The 22,619-nt window shown below is 46.3% G+C and overlaps 1 protein-coding gene and 1 long non-coding RNA gene across 2 annotated transcripts in view; one reads left to right on the forward strand and one right to left on the reverse strand.

Moving 5' to 3' along the window:
• BTBD19 (BTB domain containing 19) overlaps nucleotides 1-22,619 on the reverse strand; it is a 1,094,395-nt gene that overhangs the window by 830,598 nt on the left and 241,178 nt on the right. The window lies entirely within an intron of this gene.
• Nucleotides 5,926-6,274, forward strand: LOC147746917 (uncharacterized). Its single transcript, XR_015299455.1, has 3 exons — nucleotides 5,926-5,986; nucleotides 6,081-6,135; nucleotides 6,222-6,274. It is a non-coding gene; the product is annotated as an uncharacterized LOC147746917 (long non-coding RNA).

Below are 22,619 nucleotides of genomic sequence, written 5' to 3' on the forward strand. Positions count from 1 at the left end.
GCTAAGAAAATTAATCAAAATCTCTGTAAGGCCTGTGGCAAGCTTATCCAGAAGTAAGGGATGGAGAAATTTCCTTTCGGATTAAGCAGAAGTCGACGTTTCGGTCTCTGCAGTCAACTCAATGAGACCATCATCAGGACAAAATTGAAACAAAATATTGTAACTCCCTAGTGAAAGATAGAGTAAAACAATTTCAGTACAACTAAAAAGGCCATAGTCCATTAATTCTTATTGCATTATACACACTAAACCACACAATGAGTGAACTCATTAAGCACAGAAAAACCACATTATGACAATACTTTTGCAAATTACAGGACATACATTAATACAGGACTTTAGCACAATATAAAACATGTATATTTGCAGTTCAAGTACATGCGATTCGTGACTGTATCAACATTACTGCTGCCTTCAGAAATCAATAAATGTTAAGAAATCCGACAACAATAAATGAGAAATCAGATGTTGGAAATTTTGGCGACCATAAGTAGTTCTAATATATGCAATTGATTTATATGTCAGTTTTATTTCGAATACCTGGACTCAAACGATGTTTATGATGCAAATACCAACATTTAAACTTCAGCGTTAGGAGTTTTAAAAAACCTACCCAAGGGCGAGAATCACTAGCCGTGTTTTCTCTAAACTAACACCGATCCCTCGTTCGCTTTTTCAGACCGTCCATTAATAGACGTCTGGCTGCACATATCTCTTGGATGTGACCCAATTTACACGGAGTAATTATTTTCTCCCTTTGCACGTTTCAGAAGGTAAGCGTACTAACGAGCGCTACCCTATAACGTATATCACGATTAGAAAGGTTTAGTTTAACGGACCTGGCGCCTATTTTCTTTTTGTGTGCAGAATAACCTTACCTGAGACCCTCCTTAAAACTACAACCGGTGGTCACGACTTTCAGGTATTTCCTCATGAAAACGGACACAGTGCAGGTTTTATTTTTGCACATGTTTCCAAAATCACTTAGAATTGTTTTAATTTTTACAGATTAATACCAACAGTGTGATAGCCGATAAAACCATAAAAGCCAAGACACTGGCTAGTGATTCTCGCCCTTGGGTAGGTTTTTTAAAACTCCTAACGCTGAAGTTTAAATGTTGGTATTTGCATCATAAACATCGTTTGAGTCCAGGTATTCGAAATAAAACTGACATATAAATCAATTGCATATATTAGAACTACTTATGGTCGCCAAAATTTCCAACATCTGATTTCTCATTTATTGTTGTCGGATTTCTTAACATTTATTGATTTCTGAAGGCAGCAGTAATGTTGATACAGTCACGAATCGCATGTACTTGAACTGCAAATATACATGTTTTATATTGTGCTAAAGTCCTGTATTAATGTATGTCCTGTAATTTGCAAAAGTATTGTCATAATGTGGTTTTTCTGTGCTTAATGAGTTCACTCATTGTGTGGTTTAGTGTGTATAATGCAATAAGAATTAATGGACTATGGCCTTTTTAGTTGTACTGAAATTGTTTTACTCTATCTTTCACTAGGGAGTTACAATATTTTGTTTCAATTTTGTCCTGATGATGGTCTCATTGAGTTGACTGCAGAGACCGAAACGTCGACTTCTGCTTAATCCGAAAGGAAATTTCTCCATCCCTTACTTCTGGATAAGCTTGCCACAGGCCTTACAGAGATTTTGATTAATTTTCTTAGCATCTGTCTTGTATCCCTGTGTGTTTCATTTTGGTTTATTGTAATTTTTCCCTGCCAATATAAATTTTGATAAAATCTATTTTTTGCATATACACATGTCTATTTGTTTTTATGTTAACATTTGTGTCAATGTTAAGTATCGTTATGTCTAGTCAGCTTTAGCCATTTGATTTATTTAAATTAAGTTATTTTTAGGATAATTCACTTACCTATATTCAATTCATCCAGAATAAGCAAAGTTGATACTGAAAACAAACTCCTTTGGAGGCCCTCTCACCCATTTGATCATATTTCACCCAGCCCCCAAAGGTTTACTGGGTAGCTCACTTTATTGAACATATTCTTGCACAGACGCTGGTCTGGTGTGAGCCGCTGAACTAAGTGGTTGTCCCCCCCCTCTTTTTTTAAACTTTAATATCTATGTCTGAGGCCGAAACTTTAGTTTACTCTGATGAGTATATTCTGAAAGTCGCCTCTGGTCCTTCGCTACTTGGCAATAAAGGCCCTGTAACACAGCTTCCATTTGAATCTGATATTAATCAACTTGAACGCTTAAAAAAGAAACTGGTTCGAACTGAGCTTCATGCTAAGTTCTTGACTGACTGTTTAAACTCCAACATCATACCAGCAGGTCTCCAAATACGTAACATTCCAATAATATTTGTAGATGACGAGGAGTTTAAAATAGGATTCAGTTTCTCAGCTAATCGCTGCTCAAGAACCTGGATGGTTCTAAGCATCGAAACAGCTCTCAGACAAATCAAGACCCTCACAAAAGAAATTGAAACCCTTGAAAGCAAGATCCTGGGAGACAGCACGATCACCAACAGTAAAGCACTCCTAGATAAGGTTACACAAACAGTGAAGGAATTCGAGGAATTCAATTCACATAAAAAGACTGAGAAGTTACAAAACGATATCCGACGGTATAACAAAGAACGCACATATCCATATCTGAGAAAAGATTTCTACACAAATCAAGGGGCTAATCAGAAGCCCTCTAAAAGGGTTACCTTTTCCGATTCAGGTTCTGAATCAGGAAGTGAGAAATCTTATAACCCCAATTATCAAAGATACGATCAACAGCCTTCAACATCTAATAAGAATTTTTTAGCCCAGGACCAAAGACCAACCAGACCCCCTCGGAGACCACAGCCTCCGAAGCGAGGATGGTACCGCAACCAGTACACCCCGGGATTCCGGCAAACCCGGAACCAATATTACGAATGGTAGAATTAGATCAGACCATTCCCATTTTTAATATCTCAACTCATTTGCTGTCAGAACACGAGACATCTGTTTTATCACAGGGTCTTAGCTTTGTACCTACATATAGAAACGATATCTTTAACACCAAACTCGAACTTTATCGTTTCTTTCGTACCATCCGGCTACGCAATTATTTTGCGAATAACATCAATGAGCCAAAAAGAGGTATTACAGGACTGAGAAACCCCTCCACTTTCTATCCGACTAACGCGATGGTGCGTAAAGAGATCACAACTTTCGAAAATGCTACACTGATCGAAGTTGAGAATCTTTTCAAAAAATCCATAGGGTACAAAGCTAATTTGACTAAACCGCAACAACAGGCCTTACACAATTTGCAGAATCTCCCTACTGCTTTAGTAAAACCTGCAGATAAGGGAGGAGGAATTGTGCTTTGGGAAAAGTCAAAATATGATAAGGAAATGTATAAACAATTGTCTAATCCATCTCATTACAAAAAACTGAGTGGGAATCCCTCCAAACGTATAATGGAAGAAATCATGAACCTGAGTAAACTAGGCTTTGATGGTGGGTGGCTGAACGAGAAAGAAGCTGCCTTCTTAGTGAACACAAATGCGACGGTCCCTGCAATATATTTATTGCCAAAAGTCCATAAAGACCCAGTGGACCCTCCAGGTCGTCCAATTGTCTCAGGGTGCAATTCCATCTTGAAGCCCCTGGCACAATACGCCGACTTTTTCATCAGGCCATTTGCGGTAGACAATCCTAACTACATCAGGGATACTATGTCTGTGATTAATGCAGTAGAAAACCTCACATTTGATCCCATTGGTGATATTTTAGTTTCTATGGATATAGAAAGCTTATACACCAATATTCCCCAACTTGAAGTTCTGGATCTTTTAAATCAACTTCTAGAATCCAGACCACGACCACATTCAGTTCCTACGTTTTTCATCATTGAATGTGTGAAAATATCTCTATGTGAGAATTTCTTCCTTTTTCAGAATAGTTTCTTCCAGCAACTAAAGGGGGTAGCTATGGGTGCAGTCTATGCCCCTGACATAGCTAATATCTACGTTTCCTCCTTCGAAGAACAATATGTGCTTGATGTGACGAATCCATTTGCTGTTAACATCCGGAGATGGATTCGTTACATCGACGATATTTTCATGATATGGCACGGTGATACTGATGAGCTAAAACTCTTTCACCAATGGTTGAACTCAAGGAATACCAATCTAAAGTTCACCTTAGACCACAGCACAACAGAGATGCCCTTTTTGGACATAATTATTAAAAATGGTGACAATAATCAGCTATACACCACCCTTTATACTAAGGAAACTGCCAGAAACACCCTTCTTAGTTACAAAAGCCATCACCCACAGGCACTTAAGGATGGCCTTCCATTCGGTCAATTCCTCCGCTTGCGGAGGAATTGTACCTTCAAAAATGACTATTTTTCTGAGGCCAATAAACTGAAACTGAAACTGATGGCACGCGGTTATCCCTCACGGCTTCTTCGTAGATCAATGAAGCGTGCATGGTACTACAACCGTGAAGCCCTTTTAAAAACACGTGAGCGGCAAAACAAAGAAGAGATTGTATGTGTATCCACCTTTGGGACACACTCAAACAGCATCAGAACCATTATCAGCAGAAACTGGAAGTTACTAACATCTATCCCAGAACTATCGAAAAAACCGTTGTTTGCCTTTAAAAGGGGCACCAATATCCGAGATAGACTGGTTCATGCCTATGAAGCTCCTGTTATTAACAACTCTCTGACTAACATGTTACAAACTACCCCCGTCATAGGCCACTATAAATGTAATAATTGCATAGCTTGTTCTACCACTATGACAGTCAAATCAAGCGAAATTAATGGCGTTAAATTTACAGCCAAAAATTTTTCCAACTGTAACACGACTAACGTTATTTACTGCATTCAGTGCCCGTGCCAACTGCACTATATTGGAAAAACTATCCAACCTGTTAAAAAGAGAATCTTGCAACACCAGTCGCGCATCAGGTGCAAAAAAGAGAATGCACCACTTGTGGAACACTACCTACGGGCAGGCCACAAGGAAATGGACATGACATGGTGGGTACTTGAGGTCATCAAACCAAACAGAAGACAAAACAATATGGACAGAATATTGTCCCTAAGAGAAGGCAAATTGATATGCATTACCGACACAGTCAACAAAGGACTGAATTCATCTACAGAATGGCAAGCACTGGCTTGTCTAACCTGAAAAATTGGGTCATATTGATATTACCCATACCGTAATTGCCTTCACCACTGTATAGCTAATTTTGTCTAACACCAAAATCATACAAATGTCTAGCACAATGCGTTTATTTTGGATGTTAATATTTGCAACTGACTTCAATCAACCTCATGTTTTAATATCTGTACATCTTGTTAAATGTCGATGCATTTAATGTAAATAGGTAACAGATGCTTTTTATTTCATTGTTGTAAAGGTTTTCTCGAATAACCTGTGTAATGTCAATATCACTTGTGTACTAGAACCAGCTCAAACTGTGACAAATCTCTAATTTACAACCACAGGAATTGTTGAAGAGTCCGTCTATTTTACTAACTATGGGATATACCCATGTCATTGTAAATGGAGCTTCGAATATCCCTTACTTGACTTTACCAGAACCGACTCAAAGATGGCGCTTTGAGAATAGACCTTTTCCGATTTCAATCAGAAACTACCTTTACCTCTTCAAGATGGCGCTCTAAAATAAGTCCTATCTTGATCTCCAAACGCCGGTTCATTTAAATAGATGCAACACACTCCGGGACTAGTTCCTCTATCGAATGACGGGAAAGATTGATGTATCTAACCTCGGAGTAGCTTGACAGGTAAAACTTTGACCTAGAACTTTTAAAACGGATCGAATCCCCGTGTTTTCTCTAAACTAACACCGATCCCTCGTTCGCTTTTTCAGACCGTCCATTAATAGACGTCTGGCTGCACATATCTCTTGGATGTGACCCAATTTACACGGAGTAATTATTTTCTCCCTTTGCACGTTTCAGAAGGTAAGCGTACTAACGAGCGCTACCCTATAACGTATATCACGATTAGAAAGGTTTAGTTTAACGGACCTGGCGCCTATTTTCTTTTTGTGTGCAGAATAACCTTACCTGAGACCCTCCTTAAAACTACAACCGGTGGTCACGACTTTCAGGTATTTCCTCATGAAAACGGACACAGTGCAGGTTTTATTTTTGCACATGTTTCCAAAATCACTTAGAATTGTTTTAATTTTTACAGATTAATACCAACAGTGTGATAGCCGATAAAACCATAAAAGCCAAGACACTGGCTAGTGATTCTCGCCCTTGGGTAGGTTTTTTAAAACTCCTAACGCTGAAGTTTAAATGTTGGTATTTGCATCATAAACATCGTTTGAGTCCAGGTATTCGAAATAAAACTGACATATAAATCAATTGCATATATTAGAACTACTTATGGTCGCCAAAATTTCCAACATCTGATTTCTCATTTATTGTTGTCGGATTTCTTAACATTTATTGATTTCTGAAGGCAGCAGTAATGTTGATACAGTCACGAATCGCATGTACTTGAACTGCAAATATACATGTTTTATATTGTGCTAAAGTCCTGTATTAATGTATGTCCTGTAATTTGCAAAAGTATTGTCATAATGTGGTTTTTCTGTGCTTAATGAGTTCACTCATTGTGTGGTTTAGTGTGTATAATGCAATAAGAATTAATGGACTATGGCCTTTTTAGTTGTACTGAAATTGTTTTACTCTATCTTTCACTAGGGAGTTACAATATTTTGTTTCAATTTTGTCCTGATGATGGTCTCATTGAGTTGACTGCAGAGACCGAAACGTCGACTTCTGCTTAATCCGAAAGGAAATTTCTCCATCCCTTACTTCTGGATAAGCTTGCCACAGGCCTTACAGAGATTTTGATTAATTTTCTTAGCATCTGTCTTGTATCCCTGTGTGTTTCATTTTGGTTTATTGTAATTTTTCCCTGCCAATATAAATTTTGATAAAATCTATTTTTTGCATATACACATGTCTATTTGTTTTTATGTTAACATTTGTGTCAATGTTAAGTATCGTTATGTCTAGTCAGCTTTAGCCATTTGATTTATTTAAATTAAGTTATTTTTAGGATAATTCACTTACCTATATTCAATTCATCCAGAATAAGCAAAGTTGATACTGAAAACAAACTCCTTTGGAGGCCCTCTCACCCATTTGATCATATTTCACCCAGCCCCCAAAGGTTTACTGGGTAGCTCACTTTATTGAACAGATTTATCAATCCAGGCTCTTGCAATAATATTCCTAAAAACTGCCGTAACCATAAACATAAATTCTGGATATACATTATTATCTCCTATACTAATACCTAACATTATCAACTCATCCGTTAATTTGGTCTTTAACCCCAGAGATCTCTCAGAAATTCCTCTATTGCCAATTTTAAAGTGTAAAGTTGTGGGCATTGTGCAAACATATGAGTAATATTGGCGCTTGTTGAGTTGCAGCGTGGGCAAGTTATTCCAGTGCTTCCCCCCCATTGGGCAATTCTAGCAGGTGTATGGTACAACGAGTAGACTGTCTTATAGTGTTGAGTTTGTAGCGTTGCTGAGCACAAGACAGTTCGGCCTAGATCTAATGAGGCTTGAAGAGCTTCAGGATGGGCCCTTACTTGTTCCACCCATTTATTGTCATATTTTTCTCTATCATCTGTTTTATATTCCTGTAATTCTGCGTACAATTGTCTAATCGTGCACTGTAGGCTGCTCCCTAAATAGTCCATTATCCTAGAATTTGTCAATCCTGCTGTCCCACCCCGTTTTATTTGAAAGTAGCTCCTCACTTGTAAGTATTTAAAAAAATTATTCCCTGATATTTTAAATTTGTTTTGGATATCCTGGAACAGTAAGAACCCTCCTTTTGCATCCAACAAGTCTCCTAATTTCTTCATCCCCCTGCCATCCCACTCTTTCATGACTGCATCCCTGAAAATCTCTGCAGGAAGCTTGTTGTTCGTATACAGCCTCAGGTATCTATTATACCTCCCCAATCCTAGCTTTTTCCTAATTGCCCTCCAGATTTTATATACAGCGCTCAAAGTCTTGAACCTCGTGTGTTTAAAATAGACAAAATCCACTGTCGTTACTAAGGCATTCTCTGCCGCCTTTCCCAAGATTGCTTCGTAGACGTTCACTTGACACGATCTCTCACCCTGCTGGTCACTTCCTCCTAATAACCCTTTAGAATATTGGAGAGCTGCCGCCCAATAATAAAATCTAAAGTCCGGTGCCCCCCAACCTCCCTTCTCTCTTGATAGTGTCAAAAATCGATATGCTCTACGTGTCTTCCCCTGTGCCCAAATTAGTCTATTCACTGTTGATTCTATTCTATTAAACCATGTGCCATCAAAGTATAAGGGAATTGCTCTAAAAATATATAAAAATTTTGGAAAAGTAACCATTTCAATAAAATTAATACGTCCCATTAGTGTCAGATGTAGATTATTGACTCTCTCCATATTTCTTTTAACCTTCCCTAAAAGTGGTTCCATGTTAATCTCTATTAGGTTCTCTAAATCCGCAGCCACCCTGACTCCCAAGTACATTGCTTCTGAGACTACTCTTGTATCTTCAAATATTGTATATCTATTCTGCACTACCTGTGTCTTTCCTCTATTTATTAGATACCCTGAGACCGCTCCGAAATTCCTTGCCTCTTGTTCTATTTCAGTCAGTGCCCCCTCCGGTGCTGGTGTTGTGATAGCTACGTCATCCGCGTAGGCGAATAATTTGTAATCCTACTCATGCAGTCTGACTGGGGGGATCCTATTATTATGTGTGAGCCTTCTTAAAAACGGGTTCAGATATATGGCAAATAGTAAAGGCGAGGCTGGACAGCCCTGCCTAGTCCCTCGTCTAATCTGTACTGCATTCGTATAGGATTTATTGATTCTTATCCTGGCTAACGGTTGTTTATAAAGTGCCTGGATTGCTGTTATATATCCATTGCCTATACCTGCCCATTCCATGGCTTTCCAGAGATAGTCCCAGGAGACCCTGTCGAAGGCCTTCTCGGCATCCAAAAAAATAGCCGCAACTGGGTCTCCTGCAGCCTCCGCTGCATCTAAGATGGTGATCATCTGCCTAGTATGTTGAGTAGTCCCTTTGCCTGGGATAAAGCCATGTTGCGCTGGGGATACCACCCCCTCTATAACCTTGCTCAACCTATTAGCCAGTGATTTAGAAAATATCTTTGCATCCGCATTTAGTAACGTTATTGGCCTATATGAGCCTGGTTCCGTTGGAGGTTTGTCCTTTTTAAGTATCACTATGATATCCGCACCGGCCCAAGATTGTGGGACTATTCTACCCCCCTGTGCCATACAGCAAATTGCCCACATGTCCTTAGCTAGCACATCCCAAAAGGTCTTATAGAACTCTGCAGGTATCTGATCTAGACCTGTTGCTTTGCCAGAGGGGAGGCTGAATGCCGCGTCCCTTGCCTCCTGGACTGTTAGCTGCAAATCTAGCTTATCCCTCTCCTCTGTGCTTAACCCTACCTGTGGTACCTGTGACAGATATTCCATAATCCCTGTCTCTAGATTTGCGTTGTTTGTGTCTTGCTCGTATAAGATTTCGTAAAACCTTCTAAACACCTCCTGTACCTCCTCTACCTTATTAACAATTGTCCCTGTACTATCCTTAATTTCTTTTATCTCCCCTGCTGCTAGTGTTTGTCTGGTACTAATTGCCAGGAGGTGTCCCACCCTCTCATTAAATTCGTAGCATTTTTCTTTTTTTGCTAGATAATTCCCTGCTGTTTTCTGCGCCAATGTAGCGCCTGCATCTGCCTTCTGTACTTCCAAGGCCAGCAGGATCTGCTCAATAGGTTCTTGCCTACCTATTGCAGCCACTAGGCCCTCTTCTAGGTCCACCAGAGCTCTAATCTTCTCTTCCATCTTCTCCTTTTCCTTCTTACTTCTTAACAACGTATAACTTAATGTCTCCCCCCTCACTCCCGCTTTAAAAGTGTCCCATACCATATCCGCTGAAGCCGAGTACCTATTCATGTCCCAGAATTGTGTTATCCATTCCTGCATTCTTGTAATATATTCCTTCTCCTTCAACAACCCCCGTTCAAATGTCCATGTGGTCGTTGACCTATCCTTATTTTTAGCCACTGACATACTTAGAACCAGCGGATTATGGTCTGACACTATTCTGGGAAGTCGTTCTATTGCGGCTCCACCTACAAGTGAACTAGATATAAAGAAGTAATCCAGTCTGGCAATCGTTTTATGTGGGGCTGAATAGAAAGTACTTCCTGTACCTATTGGGTTTTTTTCCGCCCACATGTCCACCAGAGCATTATGTCGGACAAGATTTTGTACTGCCTTGTATGTCTTTTTTTTCCTCCCTCGGTATCTACCCCCACCCCTGTCAGTTAGGCCATCCAAACCATTGATGTTAAAATCCCCACAGCATACCACAGGTTCTGGCCACAGTGCTAATTCTCCATCCATAAATTCAATTAACTCCGGTTCATCTTCAGTTGACCCATACAATGAAGTAAGTGTGAATCTTCCAGCCATAGTTTCCATATCCAGCACCACCCATCTCCCATCTCGATCCTCCTTTTTCTTTTTAATTTTTACAGTGCCTTTCCTAGCCAAGATCGCCACTCCCTTACTTCTCCCTTCCTGTCCTGTATAAGCAAGAACCTCAAATCCCATTTGATCCAGCATAAACTTGTCTTTGCCGTCCACATGCGTCTCCTGTAAACAAATTATGTCAATTCTCCAGAATCGAAGCAATGCAGCTAGCTTTTGTCTTTTCTCTCCATTATTTAGTCCACAAATGTTAATCGTGATTACCCTGACTGCCATTTACTCATGCTTAATTTTACCATCTTTTTAAATGCCATCTCGAAATTATCCAGCCGTTTTCTCTCTCCCTTATGCATTTTAAGAATCTGTACTGTATTTCTACACCAACCATCACCTGTGACAATGCCCCCCCACCACCCCGCCTTCGCTGCCCCCCCCCTCCCACTCTGCTGTCCCACCCCCCCTGCTACAGGCAAATAGGTCACAACTGACCTATGCGTGACCACTGAGCGTTGTAGTGTCGCCCCCCTCTCCTTCCCTCAACTCTACTTCACCCATTGTTACTCCCAAATACCAGGCTCATTAAACTGATTATTTTTCTCCCAACAACCTTCTCTTTTTTCTCTCTTTGTAATTTCCCTTTTACTTCTTCCTAGCTCCTCCTTGTTCTGTTAATTCTGCCAACAATTCCCCCGCCTTGATCTCTGAAAAGAACATTCTTGTTCGACCTGCAGAAATAACTTTTAGCTTTGCCGGGAACATTAAGTAAGCCTCTGCCCCTTGTCTCTGAAATGCTGTAATCAATTGCCTGAGTCTCTACCGCCTCTCAACTGTTACATGGCAGAAGTCTGGTCTAGCAAAAAATGTTATTCCTTCGACAGTCTTCCTAGCGTCTGGTCTGGCTTTCTCCATCAGTTCTTGTCTTGCTAGAAAGTTTCCAAAAAACACTAGCATGGCCCTTGGAAGCGCATCTGTGCCCCCTTCTCGCCTTTTCTTTATTGAAAGTGGGAACCTATGGGCTCTCTGTACTTCTTGCTCCCATTGCCATGGCACCTCCGGGAAGGCCCCTTTTAACAGCTTGATAACGAAACCTCTGGGATCTTGCCCCTCCACACCTTCCTCAATACCGAGGAGTCTGGCGTTATTACGCCTCTGGCGATTTTCCAAATCTTCCACCTTCCATTGTAGATCTTCCACAATCTTTGTCTGCTCCCCTCTAGATGTCTGCCAGTCTGTGACTTCATCCTCTAGTCTTCCAGTTCTTTCTTCAACTCCTATGACTCTCTCCTCAACTTCCTCAAATTTTTTGTTTATTTTCCTGATTGAGGCTTGAATTTTTTTGGTATCATGCCTAGCTCTCCGACTTTCAGCTCTGGCTTCTGTTTGCATCTGTTTTAATGTGGCAAACATTATATCCAATTTTCCTCCTTCGCTTTGAACTTCTTGTCCATCCTCTTTATACATACTAGAGGTGGCAGAGTAGTCCCATAGCAGTTTCTTATGTGTGCTCAGGGGCGAGCGTGCCCTTCTAGATGCCATCTTGCGCCTTTTTTGAGTGCCTCTCCCCCTAGAGCCTCCACTGTCTCCAGAACTCAAGCTTAAATCTGAGGTGTCTCTCTCTTCGTCGCTGCTTGCTATCGTTGATTCAGACTCTTCAGGGACCGAGAAGAACCTGTCCCCCTCGGCCCCCTCCGTGAAATCCGCCTCTGCCTGGTCTTTCTGTGATCTGAGGCTCGCTACACTCCCCCTCTTTGCGCCATTATTTCCTTGCAACTGGGCTTGCTCCTCGAGCATCTCTGCCTCCACCTCTTTGAGGGCGTCTAGCATCTGTCCAGTATACAGTACCTCCGCCCCACCAGCGGCCTCTCTCACCTTTCTTTTGGCGTCGTCCAACTCGCCTTGGCTCCCCTGCTCCAGCTCTTGCTCAGCGCCGTCCGTCGTTCTCACTGTCGGGAGCTCCGCGGGAAGCGTGAGGTCTGTGTACACCGGTTGCCTGGCGACGCTTCCGCTTGCGTCCTCGAGGACGTTGCTGCTTGTTCCATCGGACGGCAGGCTTGCCGTGAGCGGCGGATTTGCCATGAATGATCCTGTTGTACCCGGAGCTGTTTTCAAGCTGAAGACTTCTGAGACGGAAGGCTGCCTGTAAGTGGGGTCTTTCTCACTCTTCCTCTTTTCTGGTAGATCCCGCATCGATTGATTGCTGCCGCTTCGTGTGTCTTTAGCCAGCTTGAGCTCTTTCTCCTTCTCACTAGCTCTGTCCAGCTTGCGCTGCTGGGCTTTGGTTGCTGTTGATACGGCGGGTGTCGAGCGTTTGGCAGGAGGCGGCATTTTAGCTTTCGGTATGGTGCCCGATCTCCCGGCATCTTTCTGGCATGTCTCTTTATTTAAGCCGCTGGGCATGAACTGCTGCTGTTTATCTTTACCTCGGAACGCCACCCCTCCCTCAAATCCGTTTGTGCGGAATGCCTTGAACAGGGAAACAGACAGTATCTTCGCTTTTTCCCATATGCGTGCAAGACTGCCAAGTACACCGTTGCGCCTCTTCCACCCGATCTGCTGTCTCCTCCTTGCTGACCCTCTGCCCAACATAAGATGAATTGCATACTACTTTTTGGAGTCCATCTAGCGCCTGGGACTAGTCTTGGGTCGGAGAGGGGTTGTGATGCGACTTTCTCCTACAGCGCTTCGGCGGCCATCTTGCCCCCGCTCTCTCTAAATTCAATACCATGTACTTTAGGTATGTTACCAATTGGACATTGAGTCACCTTATGAGCCCCTGTACAGAGTACTATAGGTACCCAGGGCATAGGTGCATCCAAGGCCTACCAGGGGCTGCAGCATGTATTATGCCACCCCTGGCTGGCCACTCACATTGGCACAACTGGCTGATCACTCAGCTGGGTCAAGGTTGTGTAATCACCCCTTGCTTAGGTGTAGTATCCCTATACCTACCTTTACATATAGACACATATATACATATAAGTCACTCCTATGGCAGGCCTTAACCATCCTGGAGGCAGAGTTATTGGTTTTATGTGAGATAAGGCTCTGGCATGAGCTGAACCTGTCTGCAGCTTTCGGAACCATGTCCTTATAGCTGTTCTATGATATAGCCATACCATATACTCTTAAGTGCATTATAATCCTCGCGGTTGAATGCTAACTTTGGTTTGGCTTTATCAAAACATGTCGTGTAAGGTGTCATACGCTTTGGAATACTACACCCTCGCCAGTTCTGGCGACGGGGGTAGCATTCCACCCTTCTAGAGGGAGAAGACATGTTGTTCCCACTAAACCCAGTTAAAGTTAACCAGAGCCTCAGCATCATAAAATGGATGCAGCTGCCACAGACACAGGTCTGACCTCCTGCTACTGGGATTTCTTCCAGCGAGGGAGGCTTGGACAATAGGTTTCCTGTCTTGGGAGGTGCTAGCACCACCCCAGACAGGCCATAGTGTATTGGGGCAGGGAGGGCTGAATGAAATGAGACACCGCCTGTGGCACACAAAGTGTCCCATGCATAGCCCAGTTCAAACCAATTGCTGGGGCACTCCAGCCCCAGCTCTGGCGCGAAACTGGACAAAGGAAAAGAGGTGTAACCACCCCCTTCCCTGGTTCCACCCATAGGAGGGACCTAGCAGGTAATCCAGTCCCTTAGATTAGTATATAGGTAGGAGCTAAGTCTAGAGACTTTAGATTTATCCGGACTGAAACTTGAAACGAAACTCTGGACCTTCGACGTTCTACTTGAAGATAGAAGACTGAAGAATCTCCCTTGTGGTCAAGGAGTGACTCGATGCGTCTGTCCGGTCACTTACCCGTTGGCTAATGGCCTCTGTGACGACGAGCCTACGAATTTCCACCACTGGCCTGGTTGCTCCAGGCTGGCCCTTGCTTCCCTGAAAAAGAGAAGCCCATCTGACCTTGCTGGTCTGACCCAGAAGCCATCTTCGATTCCTGTGTGGGTTGCTTTAACCAAGGCTTGTTAACTCCAATCTGGAAGCCGACACCGCCGACAGCGAGATCCTTCGTGGGACAGTCCGTGCCCAGCTCCTGGTTGTCGTCGACACCTCCTGGTCCATGTGGCTGCAGAGACAAGCTTCACAACATCACCTGATTGCTTCGCAACATCGCCTGGTTCCTTCCTGGTCACTGTCTAGTGACCCAGACTCTGTCCCCTCTGCTTTCAGGTACTCTTCATCCTCGATCCGCCCTTGGATCCAACCGGACACTTCTCTCCTGGTCGCCTGCCGCATCTTTCTTCAAGGCTCCAAAAGATTCAGCGACTGACACCTATGCACCCACCTCCTGTGGGTGAGGTAACGCGAGTACTCCGGTGCTCCTGTGGGTATTAACTATCCTAGTGTCCCAGTTTTCAATAGCTTTTTCCTAGTCCATCCGGAAGTGACCTAAAAGAATTAGTTTCCAATTCTTTTGTTCCCATTCTAACTCTATGGTAACTTGTGTGTTTGTAAAGACACTGCACACGCTTCCCTTGGGCCTCCTACTTTCTAACTTTTGGTAGTACAGTGTAGCCCCAGCGATTCCCTAGGCCTATCCTTTGTTCGTGACGTGGTTCTTATACCACTATTTTAGTATATGGTTTGACGTGCCCCTAGGGTGCTACTGTATATTGCGCAACTTATTGTATGATAATTAAGTATCTTGTTATGTGCTTGTGCCTCTGACCTCATAAAGAGTTCAGAGGGGTTGTGTTAGAAATAAATACATATATATTTTATTTATAACCTGTGTGGTGTCCTTTCATTTGGTATTAAAGGGGTTACATATGGTAAAACAGCTGGCTTCACATGCCCTCTTGAGTTTAGCCCAAGACTGCTTTGTCCATGCTACCACTAGGATAGCTGGTCTATAAGGTTGACTTTACAACCATCACCATAAGGGTTGTTTGGACTGATACAGGGTGCCCACTAGAATAGTGGACATTACATATCAGGCCAACTTCTCACAACAACGATCGGAGAAACCCCAGGGGTGGGCCCCGTCACTCTCTCAATCATTCCCGCTGCCTCCAGTTTCTTGAGTTCTTCCTCTACCTGGGCCCGCAGGTGAAATGCTATCCGTCGATGCCGTAGTGCTACTGGCTGAACCGGTGGGTCGATGTGCAGATGAATCTCTTTGCCCTTGAATCTTCCGATTCCCTCAAAGACCTCCAAGAACTCATCTAGTAGGTGTTGGATCGACTTGTGATGCACACTGAATGAGAACGTCACCACTCCCAAATCTCCCGCAGCACGGCACCATAGCAGCATTTCTTGCCCATCTTCAGTGACGTACACGTTGGTGGTGATGGAGCTGTCACTATGGGAGATGGATGTTTTGAACTGACCCCGTATTTTCAGGGGTGTGTCCTGACCATACGCAAACACAGTAATCGCCGACGGGTACAGTTTGGGTGCTGGATTCATGGTTCGTGAAGAGCTGAGGCCATGATTTTGATGGTGGCCCTGGTATCCACTACAGCCATGACGTCCTGGGGTCCCACGCGAATGTTGCACTGTGGCAATCGTCGCGCTTTTCGGGTCGCGGCGCTAATCATCTGTACTTTGTGGACTACCCGCTCTTCCTCCTCATCATCATCGTCCATGTCGCTGGGTGTCCTCTCAACTTCGGGTAGTGCATTGACCACCTGCCTAGGCTTACGATACCGTTTGGATCTGCATACCATCTCAAAATGGTTGAATCACCCGCATCCCGAGCACCTCTTTTTTTGGCCGGGCATTCTGCTGCTTGGTGGGGAGGCCCACCACAGAATCCACACATCTTCCCTTGTCCTGAAGTCGCTGTTCTGGGTCCCATCTTGTTCCACCTCATTGTGGGCTTGGTCATTACAGCATTCATGGGTTCTGCCTTCACCGGGGAATGGAGGGCCGCCTCCATGTGTGCTGCACGGGCCTTGGACAGCTCCTTGGTGCGCCCCAGGGACAGTATGTCTGTGAGGGACTTGCCGGATTCCTCCAGTATTCGTTCACAGAGCTTGGCGGAGGCACAGCCCTGGATCACTTGTCCCTGTATATCTTCTGTCTTGTCTTGGAACCCGCACGTAGATGCTAGGTTTTTAAGTCTTGCATGGTACGTGTCCAACGACTCTTCGGGGAGTTGGCGCGCTTGCCTAAATATGAACCTTTTGTAGTCCTGATTGGCCATCGGCTCGAAGTGTCCATTGAGGGCATTTATCAATGTGTGGTGATTCTTCGGCGTGGCCTCTACAAGTTCCTTGGTGATGTTATGTATATCTTTGCCCCCAAGTTGTAACAACATCGCTCTTTTTTGGTTCTTATGGACCTTGGTTGCCTCAAAGAATATCAGTAGGCGGTCCAACCAATCTTTCCACTTTGGTGCAAGTGATGAGGGCGACCCTTCTACTATGAAAGGCTCTATTGGGGGTATTGCAGACATGTCCACTGTCTATGACCTTGTCCGCGGTGCTTCTGCAGGCCCCCTTTCGTCTCTGCTGTCCCTCCTGGTCGCAGTTGAACTGGACTGCGTGAGCGTGTCGACTGTCTGTGGGAACTTCTCCTGTCTCCTGCGCCTGCGCTGCCAGTCACTAGAGCCTGGTGAGTGTTGCTTTCAGTTTCCTCACTCCCCAGCAGGCTGCTGATGAAGGGCGAGATAGGGAGGGTCGAATCCTCAGGCCTGCCGAGCGTTGACAGAGGCCGGGAGCGCAAAATGCTGGAGCCCCACTGTGGCCTGCACTCACGTGCCCATAAGGCGACACGCCTTGAGAAGACGAGCACGGTAGCGGGAGAGACCACACACGGCCGGCAGCACTGTTGGGTGCAGCGCGGGGATCGCTCACCTCAGCGGCCTTCACCGACAATCCGGGCAGCGTTCACCGCCGCAGGGGACCTCCAGGGCTCCGACTGAGCCGCTACGCGCCAGTGCATAGCACACCGCACACCGGGCATGAGAGCTGCAAGCAGATGGAGCAGCTCGCAACCGCCTCTCCGTGTGATGCAAGGGCTCGACCACCCTCGTCGCCAACTGTTGTGTCGTGTAGAGGGCTGGGTCACAGGCCAGCACCGACACTCGGGGAAATAACTTTAGGGGGCCTCTGGGATTCAAATAACCACAAGGACACGGAGGTGTGCTGTACTAGGGTCTCGTAGGCGTAGCCTGACCGGCGTACGTTCCTGCGTACCCGTTTTATTAAATGCTGGTCCACTGACCTTGACGCTGCATGCCTGTTGCGTCACAGGCACGACACCACAGGGCTCACTCTGATGCCAGGACCAGAAAATACGATACAGGCAGCAGGCCCACTCACACATGGAAGCTACAGAGAGGGGCTCACTTAGATACAACGTCCAGAAAATACGGTACAGGCAGCAGGCCCCCGACACATGGAAGCTTCAGAGAGGGGCTCACTCTGATGCATGGACCAGAAAATACGGTACAGGCAGCAGGCCCACTGACATATGGAAGTTTCAGAGAGGGGCTCACTCTGATGCAAGGACCAGAAAATACGGTACAGGCAGCAGGCCCACTGACACATGGAAGCTTCCGAGAGGGGCTCACTCTAATGCAAGGACCAGTAAATACAGTACAGGTGCAGGCCAACTCACATATCGAAGCTACAGAGAGGGGCACACTCTGAAGCAACTACTAGAAAATAGGGTACCGTCAGCAGGCCCACTGACACATGGAAGCTACAGAGAGAGGCTCACTCTGATGCAACAACCAGAAAATAAGGTACAGGCAGCAGGCCCCCGACACATGAAAGCTTCAGAGAGGGGCTCACTCTGATGCAAAGACCAGAAAATACGGTACAGGCAGCAGGCCCACTGGCACATGGAAGTTACAGAGAGGGGCGCACTCTGATGCAAGGATCAGAAAATACGGTACAGGCAGCGGGTCCACTGACACAGGGAAGCCACAGAGAGGGGCTCAGTCTGATGCAAGGACTAGAAAATACGGTACAGGCAGCAAGCCCCCTCACATATGGAAGCTGCAGGGAGGGGATTACTCCGATGCAAGGACCGGAAAATACGGTACAGGCAGAAGGCCCCCTTCACATACGGTAGCTACAGAGAGGGGCTCATTCTGATGCAAGGACCAGAAAATACGGTACAGGCAGCAGGCCCACTTACACATGGAAGCTACAGAGAGGGGCACACTCTGATGCAAGGACCAGAAAATACAGTACAGGCAGCGGGCCCACTGACACATGGAAGCTACAGAGAGGGGCGCACTCTGATGCAAGGACCAGAGAATACGGTACAGGCAGCAGGCCCACTGACACATGGAAGCTACAGAGAGGGGCGCACTCTGATGCAAGGACCAGAAAATACGGTACAGTCAGCAGGCCCACTCAGACATGGAAGCTACAGAGAGGGGCACACTCTGATGCAAAGACCAGAAAATACGGTACAGGCAGCGGGCCCACTGACACATGGAAGCTACAGAGAGGGGCGCACTCTGATGCAAGGACCAGAAAATACGGTACAGTCAGCAGGCCCACTGACACAGGGAAGCTACAGAGAGGGGCACACTCTGATGCAAGGACAGAAAATACGGTACAGGCAGCAGACTCGCTGACACATGGAAGCTACAGAGAGGGGCACATTCTGATGCAAGGATCCGAAAATACGGTACAGGCAGCAGGCCCACTGACACAGGGAAGCTACAGAGAGGGGCTCACTCTGATGCAAGGACCAGAAAATACGGTAAAGGCAGCAGGCCCACTCACACAGGGAAGCTACAGAGAGGGGCACACTCTGATGCAAGGATCTGAAAATACAGTACAGGCAGCGGGCCCACTCAGACATGGAAGCTACAGAGAGGGGCTTGCGCAGATGCAACAACTGAAATATACAGTACAGGCAGCAGGCCCACTGACTAGGGTGACCAGGCGTCCCCGTTTTGCCAGGACGGTCCCAGTTTTTAACCAAGAAATGTAGTTCATGTCCTGGTTTTTAAAGAGGGTTGACTGAAATTGGTGAGAGGTGTTTTTTATGTTTTACAAAGTAGGGATAGTTAGCAATTGTTTCAGGAAAGCAATTTAATTAACAGGCAAGCTACTGGGTTTAATAATTGCATTTTATGTTTGTTCTTAATGCCTGTTCTGTAATTCTCTGCTGAGGAGCGCTCTCATTGCTTGAAGTAAAATTGCAGTCCTTCTATTTTTGTGAAATGTCTCGTTTTTTGGCTTTAAAATTCTGGTCACCCTACCACTGACACATGGAAGCTACAGAGAGGGGCTTGCGCAGATGCAACAACTGAAATATACGGTACAGTCAGCAGGCCCACTTACACATGGAAGCTACAGAGAGGGGCTCACTCTGATGCAAGGTGTTAGACGGAGACCCGGAGGGTCGGCCGAGTACAGGGGGAGAGGCCTCCGGTGAGGGCCGTCTACGGCGATCGTACAGACAAGTAACTTCCCCCCCCCATAGATGGACACCACACAAGGATGAGTTCAACACACTTTATATAAGACTCTTGTGGCAAGGTGATAAGCGATACAGGGGGATCAGGACACGAGGGTCCTCCCAATTCTAGTCTCTGTAGGGGAAAGGGGTAGCGGGACAGTCTTAGTACCGGTCCGGTACAGGTGCGGCAAGAGGGGAGCTCACAATCCTCGAGCTTGGGGGTCCGCAAGATGGGCCGCGGCAGCGCCAGCAGGCTAGGACGAGGGTTCACAGCGAGGAGGGCCGCGGCAGCGCCAGCATGCTACGAAGATGGTGCACGACGAGGAATGGCCGCGGCAGCGCCAGCAGGCTTCGGAGATGGTTCACGAGAAGGAAAGGCCGCGGCAGCGCCAGCAGACCAAGACGATGGTTCACGTTGAAGATGGCCGCGGCAGCGCCAGCAGGCTTCGGAGATGGTTCACGAGAAAGGGCCGCGCCAGCAGGCTTCGGAGATGGTTTCACAAGAAAGGGCCGCGGCAGCGCCAGCAGGCCTCCAAGGATGAGTTCCTCACGGTGTCTCTCGACTCCAAGATACAACTGCCTTCCTGCTCTGGAGCTGCCCCAGTTATAGGTCTGCTCTCCTCTGATGTCCGGACCCTCGCACTTGGAGGTCGGGAGGTCCGGGATGAGGGAGTCCAGACACCCAGCAGGGGGGTGGAGCCAGCGCCCGGGGAGGCCGGGGGCGATCGACACCTGGCGGAGGGGAGCAATTGGCACTCCTTCTCCCATTGACCTGCCAAGTGGTCTTCTTCACCCCCTAGGTGGATGGTGGTGCCTCGATGTCGTGGCCTGGCCAGGCCCAGGGTTGGGGTCGAGCCGAGGCCACGCGGCCTTGTGGTGTAGTATCCAAAGATGGCGGATGGGCCGGGGCAGTGGTGCTGATGGGGGCCCGGGCCAGCCGATACTGGGGTGTTCAGGGGCTGGAGTTCCGTTGTGGACGGGTCGTGGGCTGCCCCAGCGGGTTGCCGGGATGGTTCTGGTCGGGGATACAGGGAGAGCAGGGGTCCGGTCCCCGTCATGCGGGGAGGGAGCGGGCCTTCCCCGAGGCCTGTCCAACACAAGGACAAGAAAATACGGTACAGGCAGCAGGCCCACTGACACAGAGAAACTACAGAGAGGAGCTCACTCTGTAGCACCGACTGGAAAATACGGTACAGGCAGCAGGCCCACTGACACATGGAAGCTATAGCGAGGGGCTCAGTCTGATGCAACGACTAGGAAATACGGTACAGGCAGCAGGCCCACTGACACATGGAAGCTACAGAGAGGGGCTTCATCTGACGCAAGGACCAGAAAATACGATACAGGCAGCGGGCCCCCTCACATATGGAAGCTACAGCGAGGGGATTACTCTGATGCAACAACTGAAAAATACGGTACAGGCAGCAGGCCACTCACACATGGAAGCTACAGAGTGTGGTGGTGGCTTGGGGGTACGGACGAGGCAGACATAGCAGGTTAGGTCCAACTTATTTATTTCCCCCGAAGAGCGCCAGGAACAAACCAGCCTTTAACGCGGCTGGATTATCTTTGGTTCCTTGTCACACACGTGACAGCAACACTAGAGCGCTACACTACATATCTCCCCCCCTTTGCAATATCCCAACAAACATTAACATAGTGGAATGATACAGTGGGGTAAGGTGGGCAAGGCGGGAGGCGAGAATGGTGAGAGGGCACATGGAGTGGAAAGTCTATGTTTTCATGTCATACTCTCGGTACCTCCTAGGTAGTCTTACAGCCCTGCCTGTGTGTGTTTTGAGGGGGTGCTCGTTCTGGTTTCCCCGCTATTTCTGGGTTGGTCATTGCTGGTTATCTCAGGTGTTTGGCTCCCGGTGTCCAGCCCACTCGAGCCTTGAATCTCTTGCTGTGCGCGTCTGCCTGTGTCTTTCTGATTCCTCTATGTTCTTGTGTTGTCCGTCTCTTCTTTACCGGTGCTCGTGGTTCTCCTATTCAACCCTTCTGTTTCTGGTGTCCATTCTTCCTACTCTAGGTTCCAGCGGTCATTCTTCTCTGGTGGCTTCGCTCCTGGCTTGTCCAACTTCATCAATCTGTTGCACCTGGCCATTCTGTCTTGGGACCATATCTTTCCATCACTTAATAGGACAAATCTGGCATAAATCTCTCTTACTTGCAGGGGAGCGCTGTACTTGCTGTCTCCTTTTCTCCGCAGCTGGGCCAGGATCACTCGGACCCATTCCCCCTTCTCCAGAAAAGTTTCTTTGACATTGTGATGCTTGTTGTAGTGGTCCGTGTAGATTTTTTGTGCTTTTTAGGTCTCGACTATTCTATCCCGCAGGGATAGATAGGCGAGAGTATAGTAGGCAGTTCAAAAACTCTACCAAACTTGCGGATCACGTATAGTTCATGTGAGTATGTGCGTGCACGCCATCGCCAGCCACCTCACACCACCATTTGTCGGTGCCTCGCATCAGACTTCAAAGGCTGCCGCTCCCCCGCACAACCCCCCGCCACAGCAATGCAGAGAGCTTGTATTGTTCTCATTCCGGCCACCCTTTTAAATTCAACTGCTTTCAATCCAACAGAAAGCTTTTACCACAGCAGGCTGCCGCTCCCCCGCCCCCCACATCAGACTTCAAAGGAATGCGCT

The sequence above is a fragment of the Lissotriton vulgaris genome, chromosome 1_1 (assembly GCF_964263255.1).
Source record: "Lissotriton vulgaris chromosome 1_1, aLisVul1.2, whole genome shotgun sequence".
NCBI classification, from domain to species: Eukaryota; Metazoa; Chordata; class Amphibia; order Caudata; family Salamandridae; genus Lissotriton; species Lissotriton vulgaris.